The sequence below is a fragment of the Bufo gargarizans genome, chromosome 10 (assembly GCF_014858855.1).
Source record: "Bufo gargarizans isolate SCDJY-AF-19 chromosome 10, ASM1485885v1, whole genome shotgun sequence".
Taxonomy (NCBI): domain Eukaryota; kingdom Metazoa; phylum Chordata; class Amphibia; order Anura; family Bufonidae; genus Bufo; species Bufo gargarizans.
Genome location: NC_058089.1, coordinates 116,654,713 through 116,665,104, shown reverse-complemented (window position 1 = coordinate 116,665,104; position 10,392 = coordinate 116,654,713). Strand labels below are relative to the sequence as shown.

Sequence of the window (10,392 nt, the reverse complement as noted above, 5' to 3'; positions counted from 1 at the left end):
GGCAGTATTATAGTAGTTATATTCTTGTATATAGGGGCAGTATTATAGTAGTTATATCTCTGTATATAGAAGGCAGTATTACTAGTAGTATATTCTTGTACATAGGAGGCAGTATATAGTAGATATATTCTTGTACATAGGAGGCAGTATTATAGTAGTTTATTTCTTGTACATTAGCAGGCAGTATTATAGTAGTTATATTCTCTGTACATAGGGGCAGTATTATAGTAGTTATATTTCTGTATATAGAAGCAGTATTATTAGTAGTTATATTCTTTGTACATAGGAAGCAGTATTATAGTAGGTTATAGTCTCTCTGTACACAGGAGTACTGTCGTATTATAGTTAGTATATTCTTGTACATAGTAGGCAGTATTATAGTAGTTATATTCTTGTACTAGGAGCAGTATTATAGTAGTTATATTCTTGTACATAGAGCAGTATTATAGTAGTTTATATTCTTGTACATAGGAGCAGTATTATAGTAGTTATATTCTTGTACATAGGAGCAGTATTATAGTAGTTATAGTCTTGTACTAGGAGTCAGTATTATAGTAGTTATATTCTTGTACATAGGAGCAGTATTATAGTAGTTATATTCTTGTACATAGGAGCAGTATTATAGTAGTTATATTCTTGTACATAGGAGCAGTATTATAGTAGTTATATTCTTGTACATAGGAGCAGTATTATAGTAGTATATTCTTGTACATAGGAGCAGTATTATAGTAGTTATATTCTTGTACATAGGAGCAGTATTATAGTAGTTATAGTCTTGTACACTAGGAGCAGTATTATAGTAGTTATATTCTTGTACATAGGAGCAGTATTATAGTATGTTATATTCTTGTACATAGGAGCAGTATTATAGTAGTTATATTCTTGTACATAGGAGCAGTATATAGTAGTTATATTCTTGTACATAGAGCAGTATTATAGTAGTTATATTCTTGTACATAGGAGCAGTATTATAGTAGTTATATTCTTGTACATAGGCAGTATTATAGTAGTTATATTCTTGTACATAGGAGCAGTATTATAGTATATATTCTTGTACATAGGAGCAGTATTATAGTAGTTATATTCTTGTACATAGGAGCAGTATTATAGTAGTTATTCTTGTACATAGGGCAGTATTATAGTAGTTTATTCTTGTACATAGGAGCAGTATTATAGTAGTTATATTCTTGTACATAGGAGGCAGTATTAGTAGTTATATTCTTGTACATAGGAGCAGTATTATAGTAGTTATATCTTGTACATAGGCAGTATTATAGTTTATATTCTTGTACATAGGAGCAGTATTATAGTAGTTATATTCTTGTACATAGGAGCAGTATTATAGTAGTTATATTCTTGTACATAGGAGCAGTATTATAGTAGTTATATTCTTGTACATAGGCAGTATTATAGTAGTTATATTCTTGTACATAGGAGCAGTATTATAGTAGTTATATTCTTGTACATAGGAGCAGTATTATAGTAGTTATATTCTTGTACATAGGAGCAGTTATTATGTAGTTATATCTCTGTACATCGTAGCAGTATTATAGTAGTTATATTTTTGTACATAGGAAGCAGTATTATAGTAGTTATATTCTTGTACACTAGGAGTAGTCTTCTTAGTAGTTTAAGTATTGACGTAGAGGGTATTATAGTAGTTATATTCTTTGTACATAGTAGCAGTATTATAGTAGTTATATTCGTGTACTAGGAGCAGTATTATAGTAGTTATATTTCTTGTACATAGGAGCAGTCTTATAGTAGTTATAGTCTTGTCCACAGGAGTAGTATTATAGTAGTTATATTCTTGTACATAGTAGCAGTATTATAGTAGTTATATTCTTGTACATAGGAGCAGTATATAGTAGTTACTATTCTTGTAATCGGAGCAGTATTATAGTAGTTATATTTCTGTACATAGGAGCAGTTATTATAGTAGTTATATTCTTGTACATAGGAGCAGTATTATAGTAGTTATATCTTGTATATAGGAGCAGTATATATAGTAGTTATATTCTTGTACATAGGAGCAGTATTATAGTAGATATATTCTTGTACTAGGAGCAGTATTATAGTAGTTAATTTCTGTACATAGGAGCAGTATTATAGTAGTTATATTCTTGTACATAGGAGCAGTATTATAGTAGTTATATTCTTGTATATAGGAGCAGTATTATAGTAGTTATATTCTTGTACATAGGAGGAAGATGCAAAATGCATAACTGGGCAAGGAGAAAATGAGTGCAGAAGAAAGCTCCCATCAGAATAACATAACATAAAATCTTAAGACACGATGGGAGTGACATTTAGAGCAATAAAAAATGAGGAATTTAGTCAACTATTTCTTTCAGATGCTCTTTACCATATTTACAACATTCACCTGAATATCAATGGTAACTACAATTACTCCTTAAAATTTGCAGAGATCTTTTCTTCCTCGTTATGCTTTTCCACATGAACATAATGGCATTTGTGGAGTCTGGGGCTCATGGTGGGTAGCCGGCAGTGAGCAGGGGGTCCCGTCTGTGCACCTGGTGAACGCTGAATGCTTCTCTTTGCTTCAGCGCTGATTTGTACCTGGTATTTTGCAGGTTATCTCCCGCTGCGTGACTTGCTCTGTGAATATTCAGTCAAATGAAAACTAATTTCGCAATCTCTTTTCATCGCCTTTGCTTATTTATTGAGCATAAAGCCGTAAATAACAGCCACGCGGCAGCCACGTCTACGTGACTCACACACACTACCTGTAACCCCCATCACTAATGAATGTAAAATGCCTGTCAGAGGGAGATTCAGGATTGTGGCTGCTTCTATCAGAATAACCGGGGGACGGGATGCGGCTCCAGCGCTCTAATGAATCCTAATATTTTATAAAGTTCACTTTGATCAATAGTTAATGAATGGGGATCTTCTATGGAAAAGACTCGTGAAAGGTTAATCCTTGCTGCAGGCTACAAAAGCCGGATCGTTGCACCTTGTAGCTCGTCATCAGTTAACAACGTTATTCTACGGAAGCAAGGACGCGGGCGCGGCGACACGAACTGACTCAGGGATATAAGCACTGGCGTCTTAATCTATCCTCCCCTGAGGTCAGTCACAATTATTATGACGACCATGCGGCAAAATAGAAATCTACGTCAGTAAGGGCTCATGCACACGGTTGTAGCTGTTTTTTACGGTCCGCAAATTGCAAAACACGGATACCAGGCGTGTGCGTTCCACATTTTACGGAACGGAACGTCCTTCCCTCTAGAGAACTGTCCGACCTTTGTCTATAAAACGGACAAGAGTCTGACATGTTCTATTTTTTTTGCGGGTGCGCTGATTTGATGTGAATGGGTAAGCATCCAACCCGCAAAAAATGTGGATCCGTTGCGGGGAAAAATAATAATCGTGAGCCCTAAGGGGGATGCTGTAGATTTCCTGGTGTAGATTATAGATGGGCCAGCGATGGCCGCTCCTGCGCCGCACAGTGACAGGAACTAAACGCTCAAAGAGTTGCACAAGTGGGACATGGAGCAAACTTATTGTTGCCAGTTTTCCAGCATCAGGGGCGGATTGGGAACTTAGTGGCCCTGGAAAAAAAACGAAGGCCTCTTTCACACGGGCGTCATGGATTTGGGCCGGATAGGATGCGGGTGCGTCGCAGGAAAATGCCAGATTTTTCCACGCAAGTGCATAACATTTTAATGCGCTTTGCACGCGCGTGAGAAAAATCTGCATCTTCACAGAAGTTCAGGCTTGAGATCGGTGTTCTGTAGATTGTATTATTTTCCCTTATAACATGGTTATAAGGGAAAATAATAGCATTCTTAATACAGAATGCATAGTACAATAGGGCTGGAGGGGTTAAATTATTTTTTTAACTCACCTTAATCCACTTAATCATTCGTGCAGCCGGCATCTCTTCTTTCTTCAGGACCTGGGTAAAGGACCTTTGATGACATCACTGTGCTCATCACATGGTCCATCACATGATCCTTCACCATCGCTTCTCGGCCTTTTGGCTAAGATCAAGTGTAGTATCTGTTCTTATCAGTCCAGTGGAGCCTGGCTCCGGGACTGAACTCTGCCCATGGAGGAAGGCCGCGACAGGGTGAGCCATGGGATTAGAGAAGAGCAGAGAACCACACAGTGGCCCATGAAGGGTGTACAGCGCAGGGCAGAAATGTCCTGTGCGAGGTGGCCCGGGTTGCTGGATCGATGCCATTAGGCCGAGTTGTGTTGAAAGCCCAAAGTGCAAGTGCCCCAGGACTGGTGACCCTGGGGTGCCGGAACTCACTGGGGGTGGAATCCCACTGAGAGATGGCACATTAGCACAGCACTTTCTTTATCACAATTTTAGCACACACCTCTATTTGCTCGGCTTCGGCCTTGAAGATACGAGGAATTTTTATAATTCCGGTCGAATGTCCGGGCCGTAATGGCAATCATTCACTTATTTATTTTTTATATCACTGTGTGCACTTTTACACGTTGTGTGTTCACTAGGATTTTCAAGGGTTGCGGCGCCCTAACGGGTACCCCCTCCTTGAGGTCTAGGGGGTGTGTGTGTGGCCATATTGGTTCCTCACCCCCCTGCCAAACCCCTTGGGCTCGGGGAGAGTCCAGACCTTGTTGAAGCTCCTGGCTGACGCCTTGGGTGGCAGCCTAGGCGAAAGCCGGGAGCATAGATGGGCGTACCCTTGGCTTCGGCTGAGGGTTGCCACTTGTCTCAGCCCCTTGCAGGAGCTTAACGGCCCCGGAGGGATTGGGAATGGTTTGTGGGGGGCTCTTCTCTTCGGAGAGGGCCTGCGATAGACCGCGACCTAGTGCACGATTTTTGTGTGGCACGCTGCACGATTTTGTTGCACGAGGTGAGAGCACGACTTTGGGCTTTCGATAGAATCTGTTCTTAGAAGAAGAAAAAAAAAGCCAGGTCCTTTAGCCAGGTCCTGAAGAAAGTAGAAAGAAGAGGAGATCCGCTACGCAATCAAGTGGATGGGGTGAGTTAAATTTGTTTATTATTTTTAACCCCTCAATGGACATTTTACTATGCATTCTGTATTAAGAATGCTATTATTTTCCCTTATAACCATGTTATAAGGGAAAATAATAAAATCTACACAACACCGATCCCCGAACTTCTGTGAAGAAGTCCGGGTTCGGGTCTGGGTACCAAACATGCCGATTTTTCTCACGCGCGTGCAAAACGCATAAAAACGCTTTGCACTTACGCGGAAAAATTGCACATTTTCCCGCAACGCACCCGCATCTTGCCCGTCCCTCACGCACGATGCCCGTGTGAAAGAGGCCTAAGTCTCCATACAGAATGGTCTCTTTGAAGGGGTTACCCAACCCCTGAAATGCCCCCCCATATGTCCGGGCCCCATCACAGAGGTTGTACTCACCTTGCTTTCCGGCACCCGCGCCACTTCTGAAGCCCGCACGGCCGCAGCTGCATCTCTCCGTTGCGCAGATGAAAACATTGGGCGTCGGGGGAGAGGGGGCAACCAATAGCAGGCAGCGACGGGAAACAGCCTCTCTAGCATGACGCTAGGGAGGCTCATTCCCGTTGCGGCCTGCTATTGGCGGCCCCCTCTCCCCCTGACGCCCGATGTTTCCATCAGCGCAGTTTCCTGCGCAACAATTTCTGTAGATAGTAACCTATCCGTGACTATGAGACAGGGTGATCACTTGCACTCCTTTACACGCAGTCGATCTGTTACTGTCCTTTTTAGATGGAAGTGAACCCCCACATGTTCCCTGAGCCGCACCTATGGGGGCACATTCACTAAAGACTGTGGGTGGTGGAGCTCACGTCACATCTTGGGCAGTCCATGCACCACGAACTGAAATATTCACCAGATATGTTCGCACCTGCAAGGACAGGTCAGGAGATCAACACAATCCCATTAAATCCTCTGTGCTGCTGGGAGACTGTGTTCACTCCACTGTACTTCATGACCTGTCAAAGGCAACCCTGCCTCAAGGAACATCATTTTCTGTACCCCAATACAATATATCCTTGAGTGGACAGGTTATCCCTCTAGACTAGAAGATCAACACACTGCTCTCCTGAAATAATCTGTGCTGCTGTGGCAACCACGGTACTTTCAATCTGTGTATTATCTCCCTTTCCAGTCCTCACGTTATGACATTAAACCATTAAACTTGCCATCTGCAGGCCTCACATCACAGTCCCCCAGCCCCTACCAAACCCAGCCTACTCCTCTCCTGAAATACTCTGTGCTGCCCAATATGATCGCGATCTGAGTCATGTGACTGTGACAGCCGAGCCTTGCAGTGAAACGGTTAATGCTAGCGTCTCCTTCGAAGAGGAAATTCACTGCGGGGAGAGTTAATGACGGATCAGCGGAGCACATATCGTATTGTAGCAATGAAAATATTGGCAGCCCCTTCTCGTGGCTCAATCTTTACCTCTGGAGACAATAAATCTTTATGTCCTATTTTACTGTAACCAATAAGCGAGACGGCGCGGTGTAAAGATCCTGCGCTCCCTTCCAGAAATCAATGGCGAGAAAAGTGTAATCGCTGTGACAAACGTGGCACTCGCTCGCCCGTGTGACCATGACACAGCCAGAGGGGGGGGTCGATCTGGTCCACGTAAAGAGGGGCGGTCGCCAGAATTTCCTGTCTGCACCCCCCCCCCCCCCCAAATTACCAAAAAGCTCCCCTAACTGTATTCTTGGCCCTCCATTACACCTCTACAGTGTGGGGGGAGGACTTCACAGCGCATGGGTGGCTCTTTTAACGTGAATTTAAAAAAAATGTGAGAATAAACAAGCTTACACGACATGGGTCACGCATTTTTATAATGAGAGTCAGAAGTGTTGAGCTGTGACATGCGACATGCTGAGACTGCAATGCAACATACAAAAATCCAACTTGGATGTATTTTTGGCGACTGTCGTTTCGCAGTCGCAGCATGTCGCAAGTCACAGCTCAACACCATTGACTCGCATTATAAAAAATGTTGCGCGGCACATGTCACAATGTAGTTGTACCCTTTTTGTTGTGTGACACGTGTCGCCGTGTAGTCCTAGCCTAAATATATTTGCTAAATGTGATAAAAAAAAAAAAAGACAAATCGCATACAGAGTAGTAAAAGTACATGACAATCACTGGCCTGCAACACAAAGGAATGAAACAACTCCTGTCGCCAGGTGGTAGAACATGGCCGACACCCCATGGTGATACAAAAAAGAGATAGTGACCTACAACATCCTACCTGGATGATGTTCTCAGCAGAGTTCCAGTTATTTGTCTTTGTGCACAAGGTTTATACCTTTCAGCTCCTCCCCTAGGGATGTCCAGTGTGCAGCACGCATGTGTCTGAGATACTCACTCAGGTATGTAGTCTTCTCAGCACAATGGGGGGGGGGGGGGGGGGTTTGTATATGTTATCTAACTATCCCTAACCCACTACATTACAAGGAACATAGAAGATGCTATGGGAGTTCCGAAAACAGTTGAATGAGGGAGCTTGGCTATCTTTGGGATTCCCATGGCAGTGAATGGAGGGCAAGCCGCTTTCCATCCGCTGCTATAGGACTGCCTGAAGTAGCTGAGCCAGCGCTCGCCTATTTTCGGAGTGGTGGGTGGTTGCGTTTGCACGGCTTTATTTCTGCTCTCCTTTCACTTCGTGGGCCCCGTTTTGGAGATAGGAGGTGGGGCCCACACTCATCTGACATTTGTGGCATATTCTAGCAATATGTCACAAAACTTCAAGCTCTGAACCCGGACATATCCCCATTTTCACCCAGGCAGCACCCCTGATATGAGAATTGGAACATTTAATGCTCCGATGCTCTCCCTTTGCCCTGCGCTGAATCGCACAGGACAAAGGCTTTTTCTGGAGATCCGGTGACGTAGCGGGGCTCTCCATGGGGAAAGCTAGGCGGAGGCTTCTGCCCAGCAGTGAGCCCGGTGATATCAAAGGATGAAATGCTCCGATGCTTATATCAGAGGGGCTGCCTGGGTGAAAATTGGGATGTGTCCAGATTCAGCTCTGACCCTGGACAACCCCTTTAAGACCTCTATGTGCAGCCATTTTCCATAGCTCTGTGCCCCCATAAGGGGACTCCATTGTGGCTAATAGGGTAGGAGGAGGAGGAGAGGGCAAAGCAGGGAAGAAAAATCTTTTTGAGTTCCATATTTACTAATAGGGCACAAGGACTGGGGTCATCATCATGAGACAACCCCTTTAACAATCATTGTAAAAAATGTTTTAAAGGGAATGTATTACCTATAATGTCTTCTAATAAAAACCAGATACTGTTATTTTTCATCTGTTTTTTATTTTCTGATTGTAGTTTTATTTACATGAATATCGGGGCGTCCATCTTTAACAGCATTCGGAGCTCCTTTACAGCTGCCACGTAAACCACAGGAGCCTGTAGACTGGAGAGTACTCAGTGATATCTATTAGAGAGTGCTAGGGGCATGCTCTGTGACCTGTGTTGAGGTCATTGTGCAGAGAGGGGGAGTAAATAAGATGTGAAATCACTTATTGTAAAGGGTGGATCCTGTGATATCTGTATACGGGTGTTGCCTGTCACGGTAATCCTACCTGTGATGATAATGAGATGACTACAGAGAAGGGATCACTACAGAATAGGAATCAGGGTACAGCGGCAGAAGTAAAATCTGATAGATTTCTTTATTACATTTAATATAGATAATGACATGGGAAATTAGAAAAAACACCAAAAATTCTTGCTTGCAAAAAAACTTGATTTAAACAATAGGTCATTTTTTTATGACCTATCCAAAATTTGAGTTAAAAGTGAGCTCTAGTACATTTGGGGAAGTTCATGATAAGAGTGACGTTGGGCATTATGCACACATCTAGTATATACAGTATATATATAGGTCCTTCTCAAAAAATTAGCATATTGTGATAAAGTTCATTATTTTCTGTAATGTACTGATAAACATTAGACTTTCATATATTTTAGATTCATTACACACAACTGAAGTAGTTCAAGCCTTTTATTGTTTTAATATTGATGATTTTGGCCACAGCTCATGAAAACCCCAAATTTCCTCTCTCAAAAAATTAGCATATCATGAAAAGGTTCTCTAAACAAGCTATTAAGCTAATCATCTGAATCAACTAATTAACTCTAAACACCTGCAAAAGATTCCTGAGGCTTTTAAAAACTCCCAGCCTGGTTCATTACTCAAAACCGCAATCATGGGTAAGACTGCCAACCTGCCTGCTGTCCAGAAGGCCATCATTGACACCCTCAAGCAAGAGGGTAAGACACAGAAAGACTAAGTCTGGAGTAGAAACATCCAGAGCCCCCGTGTACAGGCGTGTGCAGGAAATGGGCTACAGGTGTCGCATTCCCCAGGTCAAGCCACTTTTGAACCAGAAACAGCGGCAGAAGCGCCTGACCTGGGCTACAGAGAAGCAGCACTGGACTGTTGCATGTCATTCGGAAATCAAGGTGCCAGAGTCTGGAGGAGACTGGGGAGAGGGAAATGCCAAAATGCCTGAAGTCCAGTGTCAAGTACCCACAGTCAGTGATGGTCTGGGGTGCCATGTCAGCTGCTGGTGTTGGTCCACTGTGTTTTATCAAGGGCAGGGGCAATGCAGCCGCTATCAGGAGATTTTGGAGCACTTCATGCTTCCATCTGCTGAAAAGCTTTATGGAGATGAAGATTTCATTTTTCAGCACGACCTGGCACCTGCTCACAGTGCCAAAACCACTGGTAAATGGTTTACTGACCATGGTATTACTGTGCTCAATTGGCCTGCCAACTCTCCTGACCTGAACCCCATAGAGAATCTGTGGGATATTGGGAAGAGAAAGTTGAGAGACGCAAGACCCAACACTCTGGATGAGCTTAAGGCCGCTATCGAAGCATCCTGGGCCTCCATAACACCTCAGCAGTGCCACAGGCTGATTGCCTCCATGCCACGCCGCATTGAAGCATCCTGGGCCTCCATAACACCTCAGCAGTGCCACAGGCTGATTGCCTCCATGCCACGCCGCTATCGCAGCATCCTGGGCCTCCATAACACCTCAGCAGTGCCACAGACTGATTGCCTCCATGCCACGCCGCATTGAAGCCTCCTGGGCCTCCATAACACCTCAGCAGTGCCACAGGCTGATTGCCTCCATGCCACGCCGCATTGAAGCATCCTGGGCCTCCATAACACCTCAGCAGTGCCACAGGCTGATGGCCTCCATGCCACGCCGCATTGAAGCATCCTGGGCCTCCATAACACCTCAGCAGTGCCACAGGCTGATGGCCTCCATGCCACGCCGCATTGAAGCATCCTGGGCCTCCATAACACCTCAGCAGTGCCACAGGCTGATGGCCTCCATGCCACGCCGCATTGAAGCATCCTGGGCCTCCATAACACCTCAGCAGTGC

General features: G+C 43.8%; 1 pseudogene; it reads left to right on the top strand.

Moving 5' to 3' along the window:
- Positions 1-3,990: 3,990 nt before the first annotated feature.
- Positions 3,991-4,109, top strand: LOC122921153 (annotated as a pseudogene).
- The last annotated feature ends 6,283 nt before the right edge of the window (positions 4,110-10,392 follow it).